The sequence below is a fragment of the Oryx dammah genome, unplaced genomic scaffold (genome assembly GCF_014754425.2).
Source record: "Oryx dammah isolate SB20612 unplaced genomic scaffold, SCBI_Odam_1.1 HiC_scaffold_13, whole genome shotgun sequence".
Taxonomy (NCBI): domain Eukaryota; kingdom Metazoa; phylum Chordata; class Mammalia; order Artiodactyla; family Bovidae; genus Oryx; species Oryx dammah.
This window is the reverse complement of record NW_024070197.1, coordinates 28,704,490-28,731,145: the sequence shown is the minus strand read 5'-3', so window position 1 is coordinate 28,731,145 and position 26,656 is coordinate 28,704,490. Positions and strand designations below refer to the sequence as shown.

Sequence of the window (26,656 nt, the reverse complement as noted above, 5' to 3'; positions counted from 1 at the left end):
TCTTCATGAGAGAAGCTGGTGAACTGGATCATCATCTCTTTTCCATTTTAGGCAATGGTCAATGATGGTCAAGTTAGGATCCCCCAGAGAAGGGGGGTTCTCTTTCCCATGATGCTAAATCTTCCTGAAACAATTCCTTTTTCAAGACTACTACTTCTGCTTTAGAAGAATCATTTTATTATTATTTTATTATTTTTTTACCATGCCGAAGCTTGCAGGATCTTTTTTTTTTTTTTAACTTGGCTGTTTTGGGTCTTAGTTGCACATGCTGGATCTTTAGTTGAGGCATATGGGATCTAGTTCGTGACCAGGAATCGAACCCGGGCCCCCTACATTGGGAGCACAAAGTCTAAGCCTCTGGGCCACTAGGGAAGTCCCCTTGCAGGATCTTAATTCCCTGACCAGGAATTGAATCCCAGCCCTTGGCAGTGAAAGCGCAGCCCTAACTACTGGACTGTCAGGGAATTCCCTTTCAAGACTTCTTTAAGGACCTCTGGCCTCTGTTGGTCTCTTTCTTCACTTTGTTCATTCTCACCTCATTCCAATGAAGAATTATAAAGATGTGGGACAGGTACCTAGATAAATAATGCGTGTGTCTCAGATAGGAATCAGAAATGGATTAAGGAAAAATAAAGATAAAAGTGAGGAGAGTTGAGTAGCCAAATGCTTGCCACAGAGCCTCTGTCCCAACTAAAACCAGACCACTAATTCGACTCTGAGCTTCCTACCAGTCAAAACACAGAGCGAAATAAGATTAGTTACGTGATTGGGTTTCTGTGCATTAAGCACAAATCAGTGCTTTAGCTGGGAATCTGGCTGTTCCAAAGAGCTTGAGCCTGCCTGAAATCCTGGCAGTACCTCTTATACTTCCCTTATCTTCCCTATACCTCTTATATTGTAGTTGTCTTCATTACACAACTAGTACGTGTTTGCCGTGGGGAAACATTAGACGATGTAGATAGCTAAGAAGGGAAAAAGTGTACATAGCATCACTACCTAGATAACACTGCAGGGAACATTTTGGAGAAGGTTTCTGTTACTGTACCTTATAGGTGGTAATATCATATAAATCCCTGTTAAAGCAGTAATATGTAATGGTGGAGACTACTAAGGCTATCATTCCCCAGCACTCTGCTGCCTCCGGCCCCAGTGCCTGCTGTTTCCTGAGTCTGGGACACTCCTCCTTCCCCCAGGGATTCCTGGGGCTCTCTTCCTACTTCATTCTGGTCATTCAGGTCTCTGTTCCAGGTTCACCCTCACCAGAGCCCATCTTGTGTAACAGTGCACGTCACCTCCTATCGCTGTACCGCCTTTCCCTGTGTGTGTGTTTCCCCCCATGGTCTTGGTTACTGTTTAACTTAATATTGTACATCATTTCCTGGTCTCCTTTTCTTAGTATGTAAGTCCCTTAAAGATGAGACTTAATCTGGTGGTTTTTTGTTTTTGTTTTTTTTAATTAATTAGGCTGCATCCGGTCTTACTGTGCCACACAAGATCTTTCAGTTGCAGCATACTAACTTTTAGTTGTGGCATGTGGGATCTAATTCCCCAACCAGGGATCGGACCCAGGCCCCCTGCATTGGGAGCACAAAGTCTTAGCCACTGGCGTACCAGGGAAGTCCTGAGACAGTCTGTTTTATCCTTTGTTGTACTTCTAAGGCTCAGAATACTACCACACACATAGTGGTGGTGGTGGTTTAGTCACTTCTGACTTTAGTCGTTTCTGACTCTTGCAGCCCCATGGACTAGCCCGCCAGGGTCCTCTGTCTGGGATTTTTCAGGCAAGAATACTGGGAGTGGGTTGCCCTTTCCTTCTCCAGGGGATTCCTGACCCAGGGATCGAACCTGGGTCTCTTGCATTGCAGGCAGATTCTTTACTGACTGAGCTACCAGGGAAGTCCACATAGTAGGTCTTACATCTCTCATTTCTGTATTTATTACAGATATGATCTCTGTCAGTAACTACAGATAGAGGCCTATGTAAGTGTTTTGTAGACAGAGATGTGTGTCCATGTGGGTAATTCAAAACTGTGATCTTGCAATGATGTACCTACTGAACACCTGTTGGCTGCTTCTGGGTTCCTGTCAGGAGTCTTTTGTGCACCTGGCTTTTTGAGGTAATAGTCCATCTTGGAGACCTTTCCTCCCGATCAGTTCCATGTCCTATCTTCATCACTATTTGGTTTTCTTTGCCTCTGCCCAAGATGGAAAGGCTCCTGGGAGCCGAGTGGTCCAGCCCTTCTCTGGCCTAGATGGCCAAGCTTCCTACCTGCTAGCCTGAGAGCCTTGCCCACCACCACCAGGTGTGTGCCCCAGGGCAGCACTGCCTCTGCCTCCTCCTCTACAAAGCACCTGCTTCCCCTGGCATCACTCCTGGCTAGGCCCCTGCTGACCACATCCTTCCCGTGGGATTTGAGGTCAGGGCTTGGGTCTCTCTTTATCCCCTCTCCCCTCACCGCCCCATGCATAGAACCCAGCCCTCTACTATTTATGGGTAAATAACTATCTCCGCACCCGCCTCAGTCAGTCCATGTGTATTCAGGGCCTGTATGTGCCAGGTACTGGTCTAGGTACACAGCTACTGCAGAGGGGACACACCAGGCCTCTGCCTTCAGGAAGTTCAGTTTTAGTGTGTAAGTAGACATTAGCATGTAAATGAATAGGATTTCAGGGAGTGGGTTTCCATAGCTGATTTCCATCTATCTATGAGGAACTAAAGTGGAAAAATGGGGAAGGAGAGACTGGGTGGGGAGGGGTCCACTGTAGCTGAGTGGGTCAGGCACCTGGCCACAGGGAAGTGTGTGTGGTTTGTAATGTCGGGAAGGAGGACCCTGTGGAAAGAACTGTAGGAAGAGAATCCCCAGAAAAGGAAGCCCCAAGGACCAAGCTTCTGAGGCCAGAGGGCTCAGTGAGCTGGAGGTGGACACGAGGGGGTCACAGGTGACCGATGACACTGGGCGGGCAGGAGGAGGCCAGAGCTTGTCTCTGGTCTGGACGGTCTCTTCTGAAGGGCAGAGGAATGTCTCTGCGTCAGCTTCCACCCAGATGAAGTGCTGTGAACCAGCCCCTGCGGCTGATGCATCCTTCTGGCTAATCGGGGAACCTTTGCCCTCAGCCGGAGGAGGCTCTCTGTCTGTTTCTTTTGGAAATTACCATCTGGAGCCCAGACCATTAGGTTTGCTCAGTGAGCGTGGCTTAGCTGAGTGTGGGCTCCGTGTCAGAAGGGATTTAGGGTTGGATAGCCGATAGCAATGAGTTCCTGCCCACAGTATCCTGCCTTTTCAATTCCAGCTAGATCACACCTCCCCTTGCTGCTTGTTCATTCGTTCAGCTTCCTGCCCCAACTCTGTTTCTGGTAGCCTCTAATTTTTTTTTTTTTTTCCCATAGCTCTAAAGTAGTAGCTACTGTGCATTGAACTTTCCTGCTGGATCTGTCACTGTGCTAAGGACTTGACATCTCACCTCCTTAGGAAATAGGAACCGTCAACCTCTCTGCTGTACTTGGGAGAGTGGGAGGCAGGAGGTGACATTACGGGCCTGAGGTGGCATAGTTGATAAGGGTAAAGTTCAGATTGAACTCAGGTCATATGACCTCGCACCCGGGCTCTTAACCACTTAATACTCTACCAACCACTTAATACTCTACTGAGGCCCTGAATATGGTACTCAGAGTCTAGGCTCCTTGTCTCAAAATTGGCCTCGTATAGCCCTGTGGTCAACAGTCCTGGACTCTTTGCACAAAAGAGACACATAGTCGCAACTCTTATCCTCAGGCCAGTCGTGAAGGTCAAGGCTCCACCAGCTCAAATTTACAGTTTGACAACTGCTGCCCCTCCCAACTTCTTGGGAGAGAAGGGTCGTGTCCGACCCTTTGCGACCCCATGGACTGTAGACTACCAGGCTTCTCTGTCCATGGAATTTTCCAGGCAAGAATACTGGAGTGGGTTGCCATTTCCTTCTCCAGGAGATCTTCCTGACCCAGGGATTGAACCTGGGTCTCCCGCATTATAGGCAGACGCTTTACCGTCTGAGCCACCAGGGAACATCTTGGGAGAGAAGGATAAATCTCTTTAATTAATCCACTAAGATTAGTGAGCCACAGACCTTTCAAGGAAAGGTTTACTGAGCACGTTTTATACACCAGGCTCTGTCTGCATTCAGAGCAAGAGACCAGCATTGACTAAACGCTTACAGCATGCCCAGCACTGGGCTACCCTCTGCCTGTGTAAGTCTTGTATACACCTCACCAGGCTCTGGGAGGCGGAAACCCCAGTCAGCTCTGCAGTAAGGTGACGGAGGCCTTCCTAATCACCACGCTTTGCAGAACTGCCCAATAAAAACCAAGGTTTATGGGGAAGTAAATGGCTAGGGGCCAGACACTCAGAAACTTCATTGTGATACTTGAAAAACAGTTTGCTTATGGGAGTAACTGAAGGGTTGTAGCCTGTGAGTTACTGTGGAAGGTGGATAGTCTGGAAGGAAGTGGAAAGTTGTAACCCCAGATGGAATGGGTGTGGCACATACCACGCTAGGAACTGAGGTAACTGAAAGATGCGTGTTTTATTCATTCCTACACTTGCGCTGAGTATACTTTTCCACGTTCACCTAGTGCTTCACTCAGACAAAATCACACAACATGAACAAATTTGAAACTTTGAGTTATGCTCAAATTGTTCCCTATCATTCATGCTGAGAAAAACATCTCATTTTCAAAGCCAGCATTAGAGAATAACTGACTGTTAGTGAGTTCTCTTTTGCAGTGAGGTAAACTGAGTTTTGGCAAATTAAAGTGACTGGCCACAGGGTTATGTATCTGAGAGGTGGTAGGGCTGGGACTTACACTGTGGTCCATCATACCCTTTAACCTCTGTGCCACAGAGCTCTCCTATTCGCATTCCCGGAAAGCAAGTCGTGTGGACAGGGTTGGCCAGGAGGAGAGAAGAATGGCCAGTAGTTGAGATGATGCAGAACTGATGTTTTGAAATGTTTAATGATGACCCATGCAGCATGGACCCTTTGATCAAAGGGAATGACTGCAGTTTGGTATTCAAGCAGGTGCCAGGGTCCAGAGCATCAGCTGGAGGATGGGGGAAGCCCACTACCTGGGGATGGGGGCAACCCCCAGGAGGCTCAGGGCAGAGGCTCTTCACCAACTGAAAGGGGGCTCTTTCAATATTTGGACCATTGGCGTATCTGTGTCAGTGAAAACTGACAGCTGAGTATCAGTCAGTCCTGAATACATTTTCAGTTAATTTGGTTAATTCTTATTTTAGAATCTTCCCCCACCCCCGGAACTTTTAATTATTAAAAACATTAAAAATACATAAAAGTTGAGAGAAAATATCGCGAATATCTGAATACCCTCATTTTATAACCAATACTCTCTTGTTGGCTCTATCTGTGTGAATGGTTGCTTTGTGAGCCACTTGAAAGTATATTACAGACATTTCACCACTAAATACTTCAGCCTGCATTGTCCAAGAGTAAGGGCGCTCTCATTTTGAACCATTATCACAACAAAGAAAATTTACAATATCATCTAACCATCTGCCCCAGATTCAAATATCCCCAAGAATCTCAAGAATGTCTCTTATTTATAGACTCTTACACTCTAGCCATTTAAAGCATTGGCTTCAGTGATCATAGCCACCCCTATGTACACAGCAGACAATGAGAGAAGAAAGATGGCTTCTTGCCTTCTGACCAGAGCCTGCTAGCCTCCTTTGATTCCTCCACTTTGGGGCAGAACTTGAAGCATCTGTTGGACGCTAGGAGGGGTGGGCTGGAAGTTTCTGTTTTGTGTTTATAAGCACACGAGTTTCGTGTAAGCTCTACCCACGTATACACAGCCATATATGGAATTCAAGTTTGTAATTTTAATTTTACAAACTTGTAATTTGTAATTTTAAAAGACCTACTATATTTCCCTCCCCTGTAATACAGCTTAGCTGGCATTTCCGGATCTGAGACTTCTAAGGGTGAACAGAGCTGACGGTGTCAGCATGTTGCTTTCAAAAGGAACAAAGGGTTATGATTTTATAGACCCTGAAATTAGACCTCAAGCTCAAGACCGTATCAGCTCAGATGTGAGGATTTTCCAGAGGTCTCACTTCTGATACTTGGCCTTTCTCTTTAGCTAAACATTCCCCTTTCCACTCTTCCTGTGTCTTCCACAGACCACAGAGGGGGGTTATTTAGCAGTGAAAGTAAAAAAGTCCCCCAATAGAGCTATCTGATTCCATTTCTTTTAATACAATGGCAGGTAGCAAGTGTGGTTCATATAATTCTGCTATTTTGCATAATTACGATCTCCATTTCCTAAACATGAATATCTCGGTGCTTGTGTGACGTCTGATACATACAGAGTTGGGCGTTGACCCTTGAACACGGCACTCCCATTCTGTGAATTTGAATCAGTCAAACTTGAAGCTGCATAGGAAAGTCTCATTTTATTTTTTTTGGCTGTACCACCAAAAAACTGGGATCCCATTTCTCCAACCAGGGATCAAACTCGGGCCCCTGAAAGTGGAAGCACCGAGTCCTAACCACTGGACTGCCAGGGAATTCCCCGCATGGTAAAGTGTCATTTTATGTGCAACTTTTAAAGAGAGAGAATCCTTCACAGCTACTTTTAAGGGAAAACTTAGTGCTTTTTGAGTGATGCATAGTTTTTTGCAAAACAACGTGTGGGTAGAATCGGAGTCTGCCAGGCTTGAATGTCAGCAAGCCTATTGGTCTCTTTCTTGCACTTTCTCTGATGTGTTCTGTCAATATGTCTTGCTACAGTCCTCTGAGGTCACCATTAGACCCCTCTTATGGATGAGGAACTGAGGGAGGGCAGATGGCTTCACTTTAGCTGGAGGTCTGGGTGGTCGAGCTGACACCTCAGCCCAGGTGTGTCTGCCTTCTGAGCGGTCACGCGTTACCACCACTCCGTCCCACATCCTGTGCTGATAGTCCTGCCTGTCACAGATGGAATCTTGGTGTGTACAGGCTTTGTACCTTGAGCTGCAGAATCATCCTGGGCTTATTTTGGGTGGTGCTCAGATATGTTGATAGTATGCTTCCTGTGCTACCTCCAGGCTTTCCCAACAAACTTTGTGCCAGAAAGTCATACATGAAAGCAGTGCTCCAGAGCTCTGGGGCCAGACTGCTCATGCTCAGATTCCAGGTTCATACAAGTTAACTTGTAAGCTATGTGACCCTGAGCAAACTGCTCAACCCCTCTGCCCTCAGTTTTTCCATCTGTGAAATGGAGAAAATAATACCACTCAGTTCATGCAGTTATTGTGAGGATAAAATGTCTAGTATAATGAGCCTGACCACATAGTATGTGCTTCAGAAAGTGTCAGTGGTGTTAATGGTAGTACTAGTAGCTGTTGTTAGTATTATTACGACTACTATGATGACCACCAAAGGCTTTAGCCAGGATTGCCTTCAAAATAGTATTTGTTAGGTGGTAATACTCAAAGAAATATTTGTTAGGAAGTAAGATGTTCCGTTAAAAGGTCATTAATGGGAATTCCCTGGTGGTCAAGTGGTTAGGACTTTATGCTTTTACTGATGGGGGCTCGTGTTCGATCCCTAGTCAAAAAAGAAAAAAGTCATTTTATTCAACTATACTTCAATAAAAAATAAATTTTTAAAAAACCTCATTAGCAAAGTCACAGTGAGATAACACCCCACACTCATTAGGATGTCTATAATTAAAAAGCAAACCGAAAATGACAGGTGTTTTTGAGGATATGAAGGAATTAGGACCTTCATACACTGCTGGTGGGAATGTAAAATTGTGCAGCTGCTGTGGAAGACCGTCTGACGTTTCCTCAAAAAGTTGAACATAGTTACCATATAATCCAGCAACTCCACTCCTAGGTATATACTCAAGAGCGTTAAAAACATATATCTACACAAAACTGTTCATTGCATTATTTGGAGTAGCCAAAAAGTGAACACAACCCAAATGTTCATCTGCCAGTTAAGTGGGTAAACAAAAATGTGGTATATCCATACAACAGGATACTATTCAGCCACTAAAAAGGAATGAAATATTAATACACACTGTGACATGAATGAATTTTAAAAAGTGAAAGAAGCCAGATACAAAAGTCTGTATATTGTATGATTCCATTCATATGAAATGTCCAGAAGAGGCAAATCCATAGGGACAGAAAACAGATGAGTGGTTACCAGGGGCCAGGGGAAGAGAGGAATTGGGGCTAACTGCTGATGGGTACATGGCTTCCTTTTGGGATGATGGAAATGTTCTGGAAATTAAACAGTGGTGCTGGTTGTACAACATAGGGAATAACTAAGAATCACTGAAATTATATACTTTGAATTGGTGAAACTTTATGTGAATTAATATCTCAGTTTGAAAATAAAATGCCAAGGGGGAGAGAATAAGATCATTGGTGAAACAGAAAGCTCTTGGCAGGAGGAGAGCTGCTGCTATGAGTTGTTAGTCACCAACCTCGAGCTGCTGGGTGGGTCCGCACCAGCCCGCTCTCTGAAGGACCTTGGTTCACAGGCTTCACGTAAACAGAAGGGATTTCAGGAAGCCATAGCCACCTACCTGCCCAGGAAAATGGACGCTTAGATAAGTTTGACATATTGTGTAATCAAAAGGCAGGCAGGCAGGCAGACTTTCCAGATGAGTCTAAGCTAATGGCTTAAAAGGGTGTTTAGAAGAGAAAGCTGTAGCTCGACTGGTTCTCCAACCTCCTGCCCAGTCAGCAGAAATGGCGCATTAAGAATGAGAGGGGAAGTATGAAAGCTGGCATGAGTGATATGCGTTGGCCCTGTCATATGGGGTTTAGTTAATGCCCAGTCCTCCCGTGGGCTTGACTGACTGAGGGAGGGCTTTTCCCCCCAGTCCTGGCATGCTAGCTCTAACTCCTTTATGTTAGAAAGCAGGAAGTTCTCTGGGAATTAACACCCAAAGGTGGTGCTCTCGTTTAAGCAAGTTAAAGCCTTCGGGGATGGCCAGTGGCTGCTCAGCTTTTGCTGGGGCCAGCGAGCCCCATTACCAGCCAGGGTGTTGAGCCAGCTTTATTTGCAGCTCTCAGAGCCAGTTCCTGTGCCATGGAAATTCCCCAAAGACCTCATCTAAAAGGGTCTTTTCAGATGTCTGCACACTGCCTGCTTGTCAGCACTTTAGCCTTCCACCTGCACTGCAGGTTTAATGAGATGCCCAATGGCTGTCTCAGGAGCAAAGCACTCCCATCTGGAACACGACACTGCCATTCGGTGACTTTGTGCGTGGAGAGAAAAGGCAGAGACAACCAGGGAGGAGACATATGGACAGAACACATCAGAGGGGCAGGGCAAGGTGGAGATGGAGGTGGCAGCTTCAGGGTAAGCTGGCCCGAGTTGTTTCCAGCTCTGCCTGTCTGCTGGCACTGTGACCTTGGGGAAGTCACTTCACCTGTGTAAATCTTGTCTTGGTTTATTCATCTGTAAATTGAGGCCACAGTACCTGCCTGCCAGGGTGTGAGGACTGACTGAGAGTCTCCATGGTGCTTCTCGTGCCTTGCTGGTAACTGGTCACTTGCTGATCACTTGGTGGTAACTATAGCATGGAATCATTAGAGTCTGCCTGCAAAGACTCATGAAGTTGTGTGAATATTTCTGGCTCAATGAGCATCCTTTCCTCTCTCCTCTTGGGGCTGACCGCAGGTCCCTCAGTCAGCGGGCTACAGTCCATAGGGTTGCAAAGAGTTAAATATGACTGAAGCAACTTGGCATGCACGCACACATACAGTGATGAAATGACATTTTAGAGACAGGCAAAACTCCTGCCCTCATGGAACTTGCATTCTACTGGGAGGATATACCAAATGAGTGAAGCAGGGAAGAAGGATGAGGAGGGAGTGCTGGGTGCAGGGGTGTGACCTGTGAGGGAAGGAAAGGAGAGAGGCTCATTCATCTCTGGAGGGCTCTGAGGAGAGCAGAGGCACATCAGGATCTACCTGAGATTTTAACAAGCTCACTGGGACTTCTGTGCAGAGAAGAGGCTTTGGGGACATGGGCAAGAATTGGGATGACAATCTGGAGGCTACTGCAATTGTCCAGGGTGATCCCCAGTGGCTCAGCGGTAAAGAATCTGCCTGCAATGCAGGAGACGTGGGTTCAGTTGCTGGGTTGGGAAGGTCTCCTGGAGAAGGAAATGGCAACCCACTTCCATATCTTGCTTAGAAAATCCCATGGACAGAGGAGCCTGGCGGGCTATAGCCACGACTGAGCACTTACACAAGCAATAGTTCAGGTGTCAAGAAATGAAGCGGGTCTATGGGAAGCAAAGAGACGGGTGTTTGATATGTCTCTCATGCCCCATTTTAACCCCTCTGCCCATCACATGTGCTTTGTTTTTATTATTCACAGGACTCAAGGTTTGGAGGTTTGAAGTGAATTTATCACCTGGTGCTCAGATCAATTGGGGTTGGGAGGCATTGGAAGCAGCCAGTCATTGTGGCCTTGGCTGAGCCCTTTCATTCTCTCCTCCCTCCCAGCATCCATGATGTTAAGCCCTAAGCATGTCTAGTGTAGGGCTCCTCTTTGGGGATCTCAGGCCTCTTTATTGAAGACCATGGAGCATTCTGTAGGTCTCCATGTCTCCACTCTAATTCCAGGGGCTCGCATTTTCTCTGACACCCATTCACAGACCTGGAACCTTGGCTCAAGTCACAGGTGCTCACTGCTAAGTCCTCAGGGAGGGCATCAGACTGAGTAGAACAGTGACACGAGAAACTTCTTTTCATGGCCACAGAGAGGTTTCCAGGTGGCCTGCAAAGGGGTGGACGTTGCTCCAGTTCAGTTCAGGTCAGTTGCTCAGTTTTCTTTGACTCTGTGACCCCATGGTTTGCAGCACGCTAGGCTTCCCTGTCCATCACCACCTCCCGGAGCTGGCTCAAAGTAATGCCATCCAACCATCTCTTCCTCTGTCATCCCCTTCTTCTCCCACATTCAATCTTTCCCAGCATCAGGGTCTTTTCCTGTGAATCAATTCTTCACATCAGGTGGCCAAAGTATTGGAGCTTCAGCTTCAGTCCTTCCAATGAACATCTAGGACTGATGGATGGGCTGGTTGGATCTCCTTGCAGTCCAGGGGGCTCTCAAGAGTCTTCTCCTCCAACACCACAGTTCAAAAGCATCAATTCTTCGGCACTCAGCTTTCTTTATAGTCCAACTCTCACATCCATACATGACTATTGGAAAAACTATAGCTTTGACTACACAGACCTTTGTTGACAAAGTAATGTCTCTGCTTTTTAATATGCTGTCTATGTTGGTTATAGCTTCTCTTCCAAGGAGCAAGGGTCTTTTAATTTCATGGCTGCAATCATCCTCCTCAGTGATCTTGGAGCCCCCCAAAAATAAAATCTCTGACAGGTTCCATTGTTTCCTCATCTATTTGCCATGAAGTGATGGGACTGGATGCCATGGTTTTCGTTGTTTGAATGTTGAATTTTAAGCCAGCTTTTTAACTCTCTCACTTTCATCAAGTGGCTCTTGAGTTCCTCTTTGCTTTCTGCCATAAGGGTTGTGTCATCTGTATATCTGAGGTTACTGAAATATTAGTAACCTCAGATATACTGAAATATCAGTAACCTCAGATATAATGGCTTCTCTGATAGCTCAGGTGGTAAAGAATCTACCTGCAGTGTGGGAGACCTGGGTTTGATCCCTGGGTTGGGAAAATCCCCTGGAGAAAGGAAAGGCTACCCACTCCAGTATTCTGACCTGGGTGGTAAAGTAGGACATGACTGAGGCGACTTTCATTTTCAGATAAGATATTGCTCCCTCTGGGCCTAAAAGGTTGGAAGGAAGGATGGGAGCAGATTGACCCCCCATCAATCTGGTTTAGAGCGTGCCCACAGGCAAGGAACCACCACACCCCACAGCAGGAGTGTGGGTGTGGATGGGCCAGAGGGAGGCACTGATAGGGTTTTGGTTTCATGACAGCATCCCGGACTCTACCTCCTTGGTGGCCCTGTCTCTCCAGCAAGGTGACCTCAGACAGCTGCAGAAGTTTCTAGTTCCATAAATCTATTGATATAACATGAATGACCACAAAGAAGGCTCTGCTGAGCTCTTGATAAGAACTCTTTATCTTGTCCAAAGAGCCCATGCATAGGGACCATTCTTTGGAAAGAGGAAGCTGAAGTCACATGGCTCGAGGCATAGATGAGATTAAAATCCAGGTCTATGAAGGGAAGTCAGGTCGCTCAGTCGAGTCTGACTCTTTGTGACCCCATGGACTGTAGCCTACCAGGCTCCTCAGTCCACGGAATTTTCCAGGCAAGAGTACTGGAGTGGGTTGCCATTTCCTTCTCCTATGAAAACTTCAAGCTTATACACAGAACCTCAGTCCGTATAGAGGCTGCACCTGAGGAAGCCATCAGGGTATGGGAGGCAGGCAGCCCCCTTCTGTGTTTGGGGTCAGCTCTTAGCAAAAACATTTCCTTCTCTTCTCAGGTGGCCTCACTAATTCTACCCTACTCTGGCCCTTATCTTGCCCTCTGGTGCCACCATCACCGACCCTTCTAGAAGGATTCTGCCCTGTGGATCTTAGGACCAGTCTGTCCCTCACTCTGCCACTTACCCTCTGTGCCCCTTTTCCTCTGGACCACTTCCACGGGTCAATGTACCTTTTAAAGCATGACTCTTGGGGGAAAAAACAGCATTCGTCATTTAGACCATTAGATTGTAACCCAGAGAACTGTACTTAGCAAACCGCAAATAGAATCGACCAGAGTGGGACCAGCTGGCCTCCCTTATCCTGGGTGTCCTGTTTCGGATAATGTAACTGAAGTCAGCATTAGGGGTTTGGGGAGCCTGAGTGCAGGGCTTTCCCGTTGAAGTCAGTCAACCTAACACCTTCCCTCCTTCAGTTCAAAGAAAAGAAAAATGTCTGTTTATGTGATGATGGGAAAGCAAACATGAAGCAATTCCAGTGGTGCAGAAGAATATAAAGGCTAGCAGCCCTCCCATCTTTTACTTCCTCCACCAGCAGTTCATCCCCTGAGACAACCAGTGGTGGTGGTGGTTGTTCAGTTGCCAAGTTATGTCCAACTCTCTGCAACCCCATGAACTGCAGCACTCCAGGCCTCCCTGTCTTTCACTCTCTCCCTGAGTTTGCTCAAACTCGTGTCCATTGAGTCAGTGATACAAAACAACCATCTCATCTGCTGTCACCCCCTTCTCCAGTGGTACCAGTTTCTTGTATCCTTTGAAAGATGTTCTAAACATTTTCTCTACCGTATTATTTTGCTTCTTGACGTTTCTTTAGAGACAGATTCCTCTCATGTTATTACATGTAGATTTACTTGATTCTTTTTCGTGGCTACTTTGTTCTTAAAATTTCTGCAGTGTTTCCTATTTAGTGGTTCAGTTCAGTTCAGTCACTCAGTCGTGTCTGACTCTCTGCGACCCCATGGACTGCAGCACGCCAGGCCTCCCTGTCCATCGCCAACTCCTGGAGTTTACTCAAACTCATGTCCATTGAGTTGGTGATGCCATCCAACCATCTCATCCTCTGTCGTCCCCTTCTCCTGTCTTCAATCTTTCCCAGCATCAGGGTCTTTTCCAATGAGTCAGTTCTTTGCATAAGGTGGCCAAAGTATTGGAGTTTCAGCTTCAGCATCAGTGCTTCCAGTGAATATTCAGAACTGATTTCCTTTAGGATGGACTGGTTGGATCTCCTTTTAGTCCAAGGGACTCTCAAGAGTGAGTCTTCTCCAACACCACAGTTCAAAAGCATCAATTCTTCGGCACTCAGCTTTCCTTATAGTCCAACTCTCACATCCATACATGACTATTGGAAAAACCATAGCTTTGACTACACAGACCTTTATTGCCAAAGTAATGTCTCTGCTTTTTAATAATGCTGTCTAGGTTGGTCATAACCTTTCTTCCAAGGAGCAAGCATCTTTTAATTTCATGGCTGCAATCACCATCTGCAGGGATTTTGGAGCCCAAGAAAATAAAGTCTGTTTCCACTGAAAATAAAAAACAGAAAATAAAAACTGTTTCCCAATCTATTTACCATGAAGTGATGGGACCAGATGCCATGATCTTAGTTTTCTGAATGTTGAGCTTTAAGCCAACTTTTTCACTCTCCTCTTTCACTTTCATCAAGAGGCTCTTGAGTTCCTCTTTGCTTTCTGCCATAAGGGTGGTGTCATCTGCATATCTGAGGTTATTGATATTTCTTCCTGCAATCTTGATTCCAGCTTGTGCTTCCTCTAGCCCAGCGTTTCTCATGATATACTCTGCATAGAAATTAAATAAGCAGGATGACAATATACAGACTTGACATACTCCTTTCCTGATTTTGAACCAGTCCATTGTTCCATGTCCAGTTCTAACTGTTGCTTCCTGACCTGCATACAGATTTCTTAGGAGGCAAGTCAGGTGATCTGTATTCCCATATCTTAAAGAATTTTCCAGAGTTTGTTGTGGTCCACACAGTCAAAGTCTTTGGCATAGTCAATAAAGCAGAAATAGATGTTTTTCTGGAACTCTCTTGCTTTCTCCATGATCCAACAGATGTTAGCAATTTGATTTCTGGTTTCTCTGCCTTTTCTAAATCCAGCTTAAAACATCTGGAAGTTCATGGTTCACGTACCGTTGAAGCCTGGCTTGGAGAATTTTGAGCTTTACTTTACTAGCATGTGAAAGTGAAGCTCACTCAGTTGTGTCTGACTCTTTATGACCCTGTGGACTATACAGTCCATGGGATTCTCCAGGCCAGAATACTGGAGTGGGCAGCCTTTCGCTTCTCCAGGGGATCTTCCCAACCCAAGGATCGAACCCAGGTCTCCCGCATTGCAGGCATATTCTTTACCACCTGAGCCACAAGGGAAGCCCAAGAATACTGGAGTGGGTAGCCAGCCTATCCCTTCTCCAGCAGATCTTCCTGACCTAGGCATCGAACTGGAGTCTCCTACACTGCAGGTGGATTCTTTACCAACTGAGCTGTGAGTAGTGTGTGAGATGAGTGCAATTGTGCGGTAGTTTGAGCATTCTTTGGCATTGCCTATCTTTGGGATTGGGATGGATTGAGTGGTTGGCCATTGTTTATTTCATCAGGCCGCTGTTGATGCTGTTTCCATGTTTTGCTGCCATGGTGAGGTTCCTTGTGTATCTGTCACATGCACGTGTGTGGGTCCCTCTGTGGGATGAGGTCCTGCGTGTGGGCTCTGCTGGATGAGAGGATGTGAGCATGTGACATCTCTACATGTGGTTTGGATGCCCTCTGAAAAAAGTCATACTGATTAATAGCTGTTCAACATGGCCTTTGAGCACTACTTCTTACGCTTCAGCCTCTGTGTCACCAATGAGTAAATTAACCCTGAATGAATGAATGAAAGGGACTTGCCTGAGCACTCACTCATCTTCCTGACAAACCCCAGAGAGTAACCATCACCTGACTTAGTTCTTCCTAGACCAGCTGATCATTTCCCCCGCAGCACCTCTTCCTTCTCCAGTCATGTGTGGGTCATCCCTGCTCTTTCCCACCACTCCCACCGAGCCCTTCCTATAGTCTCCTGCATCTTAGGTTGCTGAGATTCTCAGAGGGATCGAGGCCCTCTGAATAATTGCAAAAATTAATGTTTTCCTACAAAGTAAATAGTGAGCAATTTGCCTATGCTCCCTGTGAGGTTTTTGGTTTTATTTTTTAGTCTTTTGAACGGATAATACATTTCTGGCTGGAAAATCAACCAATATAAAAAATTATACAGGAAAAATTTCTTCCCCAACCTGATCCTCTTTGGGTCCAACAACAGCCCCTCCCCCAGACTTGTAATCTCAGTTATTTGCTGAGATGCAAATACAAGGAAAGGTGAACCTGTATTCTTAATCCCCCTGCACTATTTTGCACCTTGCTTTTATCACATTAATGTCTCAAAGTACATTCATAGCAGCACATCAGGAACTTCTCATTTGTTTCAGAGCCACATCAGATTTCATTGTAAGAAAATTCCACAGTTTAAACTAACCCTCCTTTGATGGATGCTTGAGTTCTCTGCCATGTTTTGCTAGTACAAACAATGCCTTAGTGAATAACCTTGTACATACGTCATTCTGCATGTATGCAAGTTTCCAACTGTTGATTGGAAAATGGGAACAAGCCAGGTAGAGAAACCACTGACTCTTGTAAGGACCGCAACCAGAAAAATAAAGTGTGAGAAGCCCTGGTGGGGCAGGTGCCACAGGGCCTTGTGGCAGCAAGTGTATCCTGAGAATTAGCCCCGGGACCCCGGCTGTGCCCAACACATGCTTTCATGTGGGACCTGTGGCCTGGGGAGTCTTCATATAATTTTCTTCTTTTTGTTGTCTTGCCTACTTGGAAGTCTTGGGGTGAGCTCCCTGGCCTGAGACATTTCTGCTTTTCCCCGGGAAAAGCTTTCCTCGGAGGGAAGGGAATGGTTGTGTGGCTTCTTTCACAGGAGCCTGTGCACGTGGGGGCTGAGCATTCACCTCCAGAGCCAGCTGAGCAGATCAGGCAAATGCTCTTGGAAGCAACGGCCTTTCCCATCAATGCTTATTTGTTCTTGATGAGGAAAAACGATGCTGGCCTCCATTGAAAAAGAGAAAGTCTCCTCTTGTAAGTGCTCTTGGACAAGTGAGCACTTGTTTCGGAGTCATCTGCAAGTGCATGTGATCTGGAGACTCTGTGGGAAATGCCTGACTTGTGCAGCTTTGGCGTCCAGCTATGCTTGGGGAGTTCTCCAAAAGTCAGACGCAGAGGGCCCAAGCTTTTCCAGCACAGCCCACAGCTGGAAACGGTACAAGCCTCATATTCATTCTTTGTGTTGGAGAAGAGGTTTCCGGACCTTGTTCATGACTTACTGAATGATTAAAAATCTCGAGCTCCGCGCTGGTGTCAGCATGTTTCCACATCCATTAGTGCTGGGGAAATGCTGCCCCCAGACTGGGAACGTCTGTCTGGGTTATATCCATGTACAGAGAGTCAGTCTCTGGTTTTAGCAACCTGCCTTTGTGCCCAGCGTGGGTTTGGACCCATCTCATCTGGCAGTCACCTTCCCCTGGAGCCTCTCTCCTTCAGGGCAGAGAAGTTTTAGCCCAGTGGTTCAACCAGCCTTGGCTGGTCCTGTGTGTGTGACTCTCGCTTCATAGACTGACTGGCTCTCTGACCTTGAACAGGTGACTCAAGCCTTTCTGGGCCTTAGGGGCTCATCAGGATGAAGGGGATTAAAAAACCCCACCTGCTTTCTAGCAGTTTAGGAGTCAGTGTTTGTGAAGTGCCCGCACATAATGACTGTCATTATATGGAATATTTACTCTTCTAATTATTATTCATTAAGAATGATTTATGGCCTCTTTTCCTTCCCCACTTTTTCATCACTCTGACCTTGTGTTTTTAGATGAATGGGTTTGTGTCTTTTTTGAACCCTGGGACTTGAACTCATGGGGTCCTCCTCAAAGGAAATCCTAGTAATAACTATATTTTTACAGGTTCATTGAGATGTAATTTACATACCATAAAGTTTACCCACTGCATACAGCCAGGTCATATTTGTAAATGTACACAGCTGTGTGGTAGCTGCACAGCCTAGTTTTATTTATTTTTATTTTTTTAATCCACATGTTCCAAACTTGCTTTATTAAAAGTTTTTAATTGATATAATTGATATAACATTATATTGTTTGCTGTGTAGAACATAATGCTTATATATTTGTGTATATTGATAAATGATCACTACAGTAAGTCTAGTTATATCCATAACCATATATTAGTTAAGTTGCTCAGTCGTGTCCGACTCTTTGCGACTCCGTGGACTGTAGCCCACCAGGCTCCTCCATCCATGGGATTCTCAAGGCAAGAATCCTGGAGTGGGTTGCCATTTCCTTCTCCAGACACAGCCTAGTTTTAGAATACTCTTGCATGCATGCGTGCTAAGTTGCCAGTCGTGTCTGACTCTTGGCGACCCCATGGACTGCAGCATGCCAGGCTTCCCTGTCCATCACCAACTCCCAGAGCTTGCTCAAACTCGTGTCTATCGAGTCGGTGATGCCAACTCGTCCACTCCTGTCGTCCCTTTCTCCTGCCTTCAATCTTTTCCCAGCATCAGGGTCTTTTCCAATGACTCTGGTTTCCTGGAATTTCTAGAACCCTGCTCCAGACTAACTGAATCCTATCTCCATGACTGCTAGTCTTTTGTCATTTTCTTTAATTTAGCATGACAACTTTGTTTATCTATGCTATTAAATCTTTTAAAAATATTTATTTATTTGGCCACACTGGGTCCTAGTTGCTGCATGTGAGCCCCTCCCGTTGCAGCATGCAGAATCTCTAGTTGTGATGTGCAACCCCTTAGTTGCGGCACATGGGATCTGGTTCTCTGGCCAGGGATCGAATCTGGGCTCCCTGCGTTGGGAGCACGGAGTCTTAGCTGCTGGACCGCAAGGGAAGTCCCTATGCTATTGTATTTTGTCCCTTTCTATTGATGAGTAGCTATGCCATATTTTCTCCATCCTAATAACTATCTAGTTGGATTTATTTTTAATGGGGAAATGGGGAGAAAGAAGAAAATGGGGAAAAAAGATGTTTAAAAATATAGTAGTGTTCATACTCTAATTCTAGAAAAACAGAGGATATCATAGGATGGATATCAGGGTTAAGTAAGCGAATTAGGAGAGGGGTGGACCAGGATCTGAAGGACACATAACAGCGTTTAGACAGCGGCTTCTCTGCGTGGTTGGGTCCATCCGTGAGTGCTTTGTGCTTTTGGCTCTCTTTTTTCCACCTCTCCTTTTTAGTTTTTTGATAATAGCTCTAAGATATAATTCACACATCTTAACATTCTCCCCTTTTAAAGTGTAGGAGGATACAATGGCTTTTCCATATATTCACAGAGTTGTGCTACCATAGACAATTTTAGTTTTGTTTTTTTTTAAACTAAAAGCTAAGCAACTACTTACTCCCTATAGAGTTGCCTGTTTTAGATATTTCATATAAATTGAGCCATACAGTACATGGTCTTGTGTGACTGGCTTCTTTTAGCATAATGTTTTCAACATTTACCCATGGTGCAGCTTGTAGTGGTAATGACTTAATGACGAGCAGTAATTAAATAATTATGAACAGAAAGTAATTAATTCCTCTTTTTTTTATTGCAGAGTGGTTTCTATTGTGGGGATGGATATACTACCCTTTGTTTATTCTTCAACTGGACATTTGGTTTGTCTCCACTTTTTGGTGCCTCCTGTGTGCTTTGTCACTTTCTTTCCTCTAATATACACAAGTATTGTTTTCGAAATTAAAAACAAAAAACTAAGATTTGGGGAAAAGATAGGTGTGGGTGACAAAGACCTTGATAAGAAGTGACTGAGGAATGTGAGGTGTGTGCTGGCCTAACAGGTTAACATCCAACAGCCTAGAGTAAACGGAAGGGAGGTCACCAGGTGGGCTCACAGAGAGACCGAAGTGGGGACTGAAGGAGACTCGGGCTGGAGAAGCACAACAATGCCAGGGTCCCGAATATAGGTCTTGGGGCCGGCCAGACCTGGATTTGAATCCCAGCTCTGCTGCTCAGTGCTGTGTGACCTTGGGAGAGTCACTTAACATCTCTGAGCCTTTATCATTAAAACCTGAGCGATAACTTCCCTCATTGGTTGTTGTGTTATTTCTGCCTTTTGTCTCCCTGGGGAAGCTTTTGTAGGACCATTCTCCACCAAGTGCCTGCTCCAAGTGCCTGGGGGAAAGGTTTAAAATTCAATATCCTCTAGCCTCAGTTTGCCTGTGGCATAGCCCAAGCCTGGGTATTTTTAAGAAGCATCCTGGGGTAGTCTCTAGGATAGAGCACAGGATGCTAAGAGCTGACTCATTGGAAAAGACCCTGTTGCTCGGGAAAGATTGAAGGCAGGAGGAGAAGAGGGCGACAGAGGATAAGATTGTTGGATGGTATCAAATCGACTAAACGGATGTGAGTTTGAGCAAGCTCTGGGAGATAGTGAAGGACAGAGAAGCCTGATGTGCTGCAGTCCATGGGGTTGCAAAGAGGTCAGACACTACTGAGCAACTGAATTGATGAGGATAGTCTCTGTGCAGGGCACATTACACTAGACCCCAGATGGAGATGAGGTTGGGGTATTTTGGTCAAAGTGCTTTATTTCATAAGTGGGCAGCCAAGAACTGGAAACCCCTTCCTGGCGCATGGGGACCTAGGAGCCAGTCCCCCAGCCCAGGAACGCCAGCCGCCCCTTCCCCTGAGGAGTCAGCAGAAGGTGAAGGGAGAAGGGCGCTCCCTGGCCTCTGGGAGCCCAACAGAAAGGAAAAGTGGGCAGATTGTGTGGTGTGGGTGCAAGTCTTTTCTTTCTAATCAATAAGCAAACAGTTCCTGGCGATGCCCAACCTGGCCACAGGAATGTTTCCTGGGTTGCAGCCAGTGGGAATAATCAATTAGCACCTCTATTCAGGCAGGCTGGTCGGGTGTTTGTGTATTTAACTGGCAGCCAGAAGCTGGATAATAAAACTCCTCCTATTTAAGTGTGTAAGCCAGAGGGCTTCTCGTTCTCTTGGATGAAACCAAACCAGTTTCCCTCCTCCCTGTGACAGCAAAGAGGTCCCTGTGCACCTCTGCAGTGGGCAGGCGGTCAGCTCCTTCTTTAACAGTGGGGTTCACCTGCTTCCCCTTTTAAAATGAATGGCCATGAGATTCCTTTGCAGTTAGTGTCCACCCTGGAAACTGAAGCCAAGGCCTCGGTCTCAGACTTGAGCAGAGAAGCAAGCCCCGCTTCTCCAGTTGAGACACCAGAGCCCCTCCCCCCATCTAGGCAGGAAGATGGTGATTGAACAGGATGAGGTTTTTTATCAATGGGTTCGTTTTTGAACTGTTCAGGACAGGCCCAGAAAGGCAAAGGATTTCAAACTGAATTCTTTTCTGGCCCTGATCTCGAGGCCAGGTGGTCTGGGGAGGGCCCCTGGTCCTTCTAAACTGGAGGGACAGGAGCCAACACCCCTCCCAGGCCTGTGTGGGACCCACGTGCTAGTGTTACTCTCAGTCCACTACGTGAGCCCTGGGAAGGCAGGGATCACTACCTGGGTCTTCAGCCCTGGAACAGAGCCCAGTGAAAGTGGGTATGCTGCGCTGAGCAGGCCACTTACTGCCCCTTGCTATGTGGCTCAGTCCCTTGGTCTGGCACGCAGCCAGAAGTGGGGCCACCTCTTCAAATGCTCCCCCTCCTATTTTTCCCTAAATTATTTTATTATTCCTGTTGTTGTGTATGTGTTAGTCTCTCAGTTGTGTCCAACTCTTTGCGACCCCATGGACTGTAGCCCACCAGGTTCCTCTGTCCATGGAATTTCCCAGGCAAGAATACTGGAGAGGGTTGCCATTTCCTTCTCCAGGGGATCTTCCCAACCCAGGGATCAAACCCTGGTCTCCTGCATTGTAGGGAGATTCTTTACCGTTTGAGCCACCAGGGAAGATTATTCATGTTTTTGTATCCATACAGTGGAATGTTGTGTGTGTGTTAATTGTTATTTAGTTTATTTTTTGGCCACGCCTTTGTGGCATGTGGGATCTTAGTTCCCTAACCAGGGATCAGCCCATGCCCTCTTCAGTGGACACATGAAATCTTACCCACTGGACCGCCAGGGAAGTCCCTCAAATGCTTCTTTTTGAGCCTTCCCTAAATGCATTTTAATTGTCCCTTCCAGCCCTGCTGCTGCAAAGAAGCTTGGAACCCCCTTACCTATTTGTTTTTCTCTATTAACATTTTTCATTCTATTTGTTAATTATCTCTTCCCCACTGGAATGAAAGCCCCATGAGGACAGGATGCGTGCTTTGTTCACTGCTGTATTGTGCTTTGTTCACTGCTGTATTTCCCAGCCCTTAGAATGATGCTTGGCAACAAGTAAAGGCTCTGTAAATATTTGTTGAAGAAAAATCCTTGAAGCAATCCCTTGAAGGAAATGAAGCTGCCTCCTACTACAGAAAGGGGAAAGTGACTTGTCTACCGTAGCACCTAAAAAAGCAAAGCTGGGGTTTGACCCTACCGTGGTTGACCCTGTTCACACAAATGTAAAACCATAAAAGTATTTGCACTGGCTTGTACCCAACTGTGGAAGTGCTGTTTGTGACATTTTTCACTGTGCTGATTGTGATCAGCATCCATGGTGTTTGCTGTCTGAGAATGTTCTGCGTTAGTCCAAGCAGAAACAATCTGGGAGCAAACATGCTTTGCTGGAGCGACCCAGGTGGCATGAGTGTAACCTTAAAACAAAGGTGGAGGGCTTCCCTGGTGGTCCAGTGGTTAAGAATCCACCTGCCAATGCAGAGCACACAGGTTCAATCCCTGGTCTGGGAAGATCCCCCATGCCTCAGAGCAACAAAACCCACATGCCAGAAGTACTGAGCCTGTGCTCTAGAGCCTGGGAGCCACAACTACTCAAGTCCTATGCCACAACTCCAAAAGCTCGAGCGTTCTGCAACAGGAGACGCCACCACAGTGAGAAGCTCACACACCTCAACTGGAGAGTAGTCTCCGCTCACTGCAGCTAGAGAAAGCCACATGCAGCCACGAAGACATAGCACAGTCAAAAATAAAGAAATAAATACATACATCTTTAAAAAAGAGGGGGGATCCAGGGTGATCACCCCTTTATCCTGTGGGCGCATCATCACAGGGCTCTGGGATAACTTGCCCTTCTACCGCATCCTCACCATTTTCTCTGCACACTGTTGCCCCCTCCACCCCAGTCTGTTTGGATGGAAACAGACAGGAGGAGACTTTGTTCCTTGCCTCCTTCCCGGGCGGTGCCCATTGTTGACATCTGTTTTTAGGGTGTGAGTTAAATGAAGACAGAGACCACTTATACTTTGTTCTGGGCAACAACATGCTGGGAGGCCAGGAGAAAGAACTCAATAAGCTTCATGAAAATAAACTTCCCTTGAAAATCCCGAACACCACAGATCTAGCACAGTCAAACAAATAAGTATTAAAAATAAAATTTCCCATCCCCGGGATCCCACAGGAGCTGCCTGTGCACAAGGGCGATTTGTTGGGCTGCCGGCACCCCAGCCGAGAATGCCCTGGGGGACCACAATGCGCAGGCTCTTGTGGACACACCTGCGAGTGGTGCTTGTGAAACGTGATATTCCAGGCTGCTTATCTTAACCAGAAAAAATGTCTGGGAGTTAAGTTGGCTGATCAAAGGAACTCCGACTTATTTCAACTTATGCAACGCAGTGACCTAAGGCAGAACATTCTTGAATCTTTAAAACTCCCTCCTTTGGTTGTCTGGTTGTCCTTATGTTTTTCTGAGGCCCCGGCACTGGATTTCCAAGGTGTTACTTTCATCTTTCATTCGAGGAGAGATGCGGTGAGTGTGTGTGTCTTGTGGAGATAGGGACAGGGAAGCTTGGCTATTTTTATTCTGGTTCCCTTCCATCTGTCCCATTCTGTCTTGTGAAATCACTTCCCTGTGGCCATTCAGCTAGCAACCAGTCTCACAAATGGCTCATCAAAGCAGGAGGCAGGCTGCCTGGTGGTTAAGTCCTGGTGAGGCGTCAGACCACAGGCCCTGCCACTTCACAGCTAGGTGGCTTGGCCAAGACTCTTCACTGAGACTTCTGAGCCCACTTCCTCATTTAGAAGCTGGGGCTGCTGGACTCTACCCACCAAGGCTGCTATGGCTAGTCAGGCTGTTAGGTGGTGTTACTGCCCGTAATTCTCAGTAACAAGTAGCATACATAACTGGAGGTTTATCGGGGCTAAAATGATAGTCTTCCTGGTGCAACTTGAATCTCAACATTGCCTGAGTGTGGACAAACTGGAGGCCTCATCATCCTTTCTCTCCCATTTTTCAAACATTGAATTACGTTTTCTGCTGAGCACGGGTGCCTATTAAACCTGGAATGGCTAGTAATTTCATGAACACCCACCAAAGGAAGACATTCCAGTCACCTAGTCCATCAAAGAAAATGGAACCTAGAAAGGAACTTTCTAGGTGGTGGTACCCATGGAGATTTAGGGCTTTGTGGTTGGAGTTGGAAACACTGTGGCTCTCTAGCGAAGTGAAGGCCTGCCCAGCCAGGCGGTACATGTCTGTCTCCCAGGGTTCCGTTCATCCATCAAGTAAGACTTCTTGTTCCTTATCTTGAGTATTTAAGTTAAAAACCGAAACCCTTGGTTTGGGGGTGCACAATGGCAGTGTGGCCCCCAGGATCTCGAAGAGCCTCAGAAGGCTTATGATCTTGCCCTTGAGGTCACATGTAAAATTTTCTCATCTGATGCTTTGTTCCAGTGGTCCCTGAAATAAAAACAAATGTATTGTTCTTTGGTATTAGCCATGGAAAATGCCTCTTGTGGAGAGAGAGACATCCCAGAAGGCACCTCTTTGTGTGTGTTGTGGGGAAAACCCCACTTGCAGATAGTTGCTTCTGAGAGACCGGGTGATCCCACTCCTTACCAAATAACTATGGGTAGCTGAATCTGATGGCAGGCCCGGTCCTTACATCTCCCTAAAATGTATGGAGGCTTTGGAGAGTGTCTTGTTCCTACCCACTCACATTCCAGTTGGGCGGGGGTGAGAGAAGAAACGGGAGCCTTCAGGCAGGACTGTTTGGGGCACGACACAATTCCAAGCAAAGAATGTTGCTGCCCTAGGACTACAAAGCTTTTCATAGACTTGGGTTTCATTTGTATTTGGACTTCAGGCATCTCTTCTGGGGGTCCTCAGATTAAGCTACTACTTCTGCCCAATACGCAAGAAAATGGGGCACTTGTAGGATGAATGACAACTTACGGGAGTCACAGTGTGCTGAAGATGCTTTTTAGAATATACACACATATGTATTTTATTTGTTTGGCTGCATGGCTGCACCAGGTCTTAGTTGTGGGATCTTTTGTTGCAGCATGCAAATTCTTGGTTGGAAGCACAGAGTCTTTAGCCACGATGAGGGAAATCCCTAAAGGTACTTGTTACCTCACTCTTCTCTTTGTCGTTTTAAAAAGTGACTCACTGTAATTGTAACATACCATACAATACAAAAATGTTTCAGGAAGTTACGTTTTTAAAAACTGCCTCCAACTGTACCTCTTTCAACCTTCCCTCCACCTCCACTCAAATTACTGTCAACCTCCTGCTGTGTAGAATTCCAACTGCTCTGGAATGTCTTTTTTCTTTTTCTTGACCCCCCACCCCCACCCCAAGAAGTATTCCATCCCTATTTTGCAAATAGGAAGAGTAGTGAAGAACCCTCACTCTGGGATCAGGCAGCCCGGCCCCTCCTCCCACCAGCCTTTAACTCAGGGCAAAGAAAATGGGACTGGTGATGCCTGCACCACAAGATGGCCTGGGGTGGGGGATTCAATCAGAAAACTGGACAGAAGGAGCACAGGACAAGAGTCTGACTTGTAGAGAGGCAGAGTGGTCAGGAGCGTGAACTCTCAGACATACCTAAGTCCCAGTCCAGGCTCTGCCACTTAGTAACGCCTCAGTTTCCCCATCTATAAAAAGGGGACGCTGATGACAGCAACCTCACAGAGTTCTGGGATTAGATGAGTTAGCATTTGTGACGTGCTTAGAACAGAACCTGATACATAATGTTCTCACATGTTTAGATGTTAAGAAAATAGGGAATAAAAGGTGGCTGAAGCTGTTGAATCTAGTTTTTGATGGTGGTGATGATGTTATTGTGGTGGAAAAATCTTCCCATTTAGAGATGGCCAGTGGGTTCTTGGCTCTTGTCATTAGGATCTAGTTTCGAAACCAAGTGACCAAATGACTGATTTAGGAAAGGACAACATGCTGATTTAATACTTAGTTTTTTGCTGTCTTTTTTATTTACCTTTTTATTTTAGAGATGTTCAAGTAGGACTTCCCTGGCAGTCCAGTGGTTGAGACTCTTCCACTGCAAGGGGCGAGAGTTCAATCCCTGGTCAGGGAACTAAGACATGCCATGCAGTGCAGACAGAAAAAACAGCAAAACTTTTTTTTTTTTTTTTTTTAAGAAATGTTCAAATATACCCAATCCTCATATACTGATCTTCTGGTTTCTACGGTTTGCCAGTCTTGTTTCCCATTACATGCTGGTGTTAGTGTTCCCTGTGGCTCTGAGATACTGTCCAGCCCTTGCCAGGGTTGAAGCCAGCTTCCCAGAGCCTTCTCAGAACTGGAGATCCCCTCAATCTTTTCTGTAATTTCTGGCTAATCAGCCCAGAGGCTCAGGTTGCACAGAAAGATAATGGGCCTTAATGAGCACCTGGAAATTCAGGTTGGGCCTGCCTGCGGCGCGTACACTACTTCTGTCACTTCTCACAGGGCAGGGCTTAGCCACCATTAAGACAAGATGCCCCACAGCAGGTTAAGAGCCTTGCATTAAGTTATTTGCAAAACCATTTTCATGTTTTCAGGCTGCCACGATTGGCAAGTCCAATCATGCTCGTCCCAGCTCTCACTGCCCAGGTCTGGGCTGGCTGGGAAACAGAATTCAGTGTGGAAAATGAGGGCGGCTCTTGTTCCCTGATTATATGGCAAGCCCCCCAAACACAGCCCAGTGGCCCCATCGTTTCTGCTGGGGTGTGGTTGGGAGAACGTTGTGATCACGTTCACTGTCTTGTTTAATCTCACAAAACCCTGAAGAGGTGGGCTCAGTCAGTGCTGGTATCCTTTAGGTG

General features: G+C 46.2%; 1 protein-coding gene and 1 non-coding gene across 2 annotated transcripts in view; one reads left to right on the top strand and one right to left on the bottom strand.

Annotated features, from left to right (window-relative positions):
• The window catches only part of CDH1 (cadherin 1), a 73,587-nt gene that overhangs the window by 18,386 nt on the left and 28,545 nt on the right, over positions 1–26,656 (top strand). The window lies entirely within an intron of this gene.
• TRNAY-AUA lies at positions 3,970–4,042 on the bottom strand. The gene has a single exon. It is a non-coding gene; the product is annotated as a tRNA-Tyr (tRNA).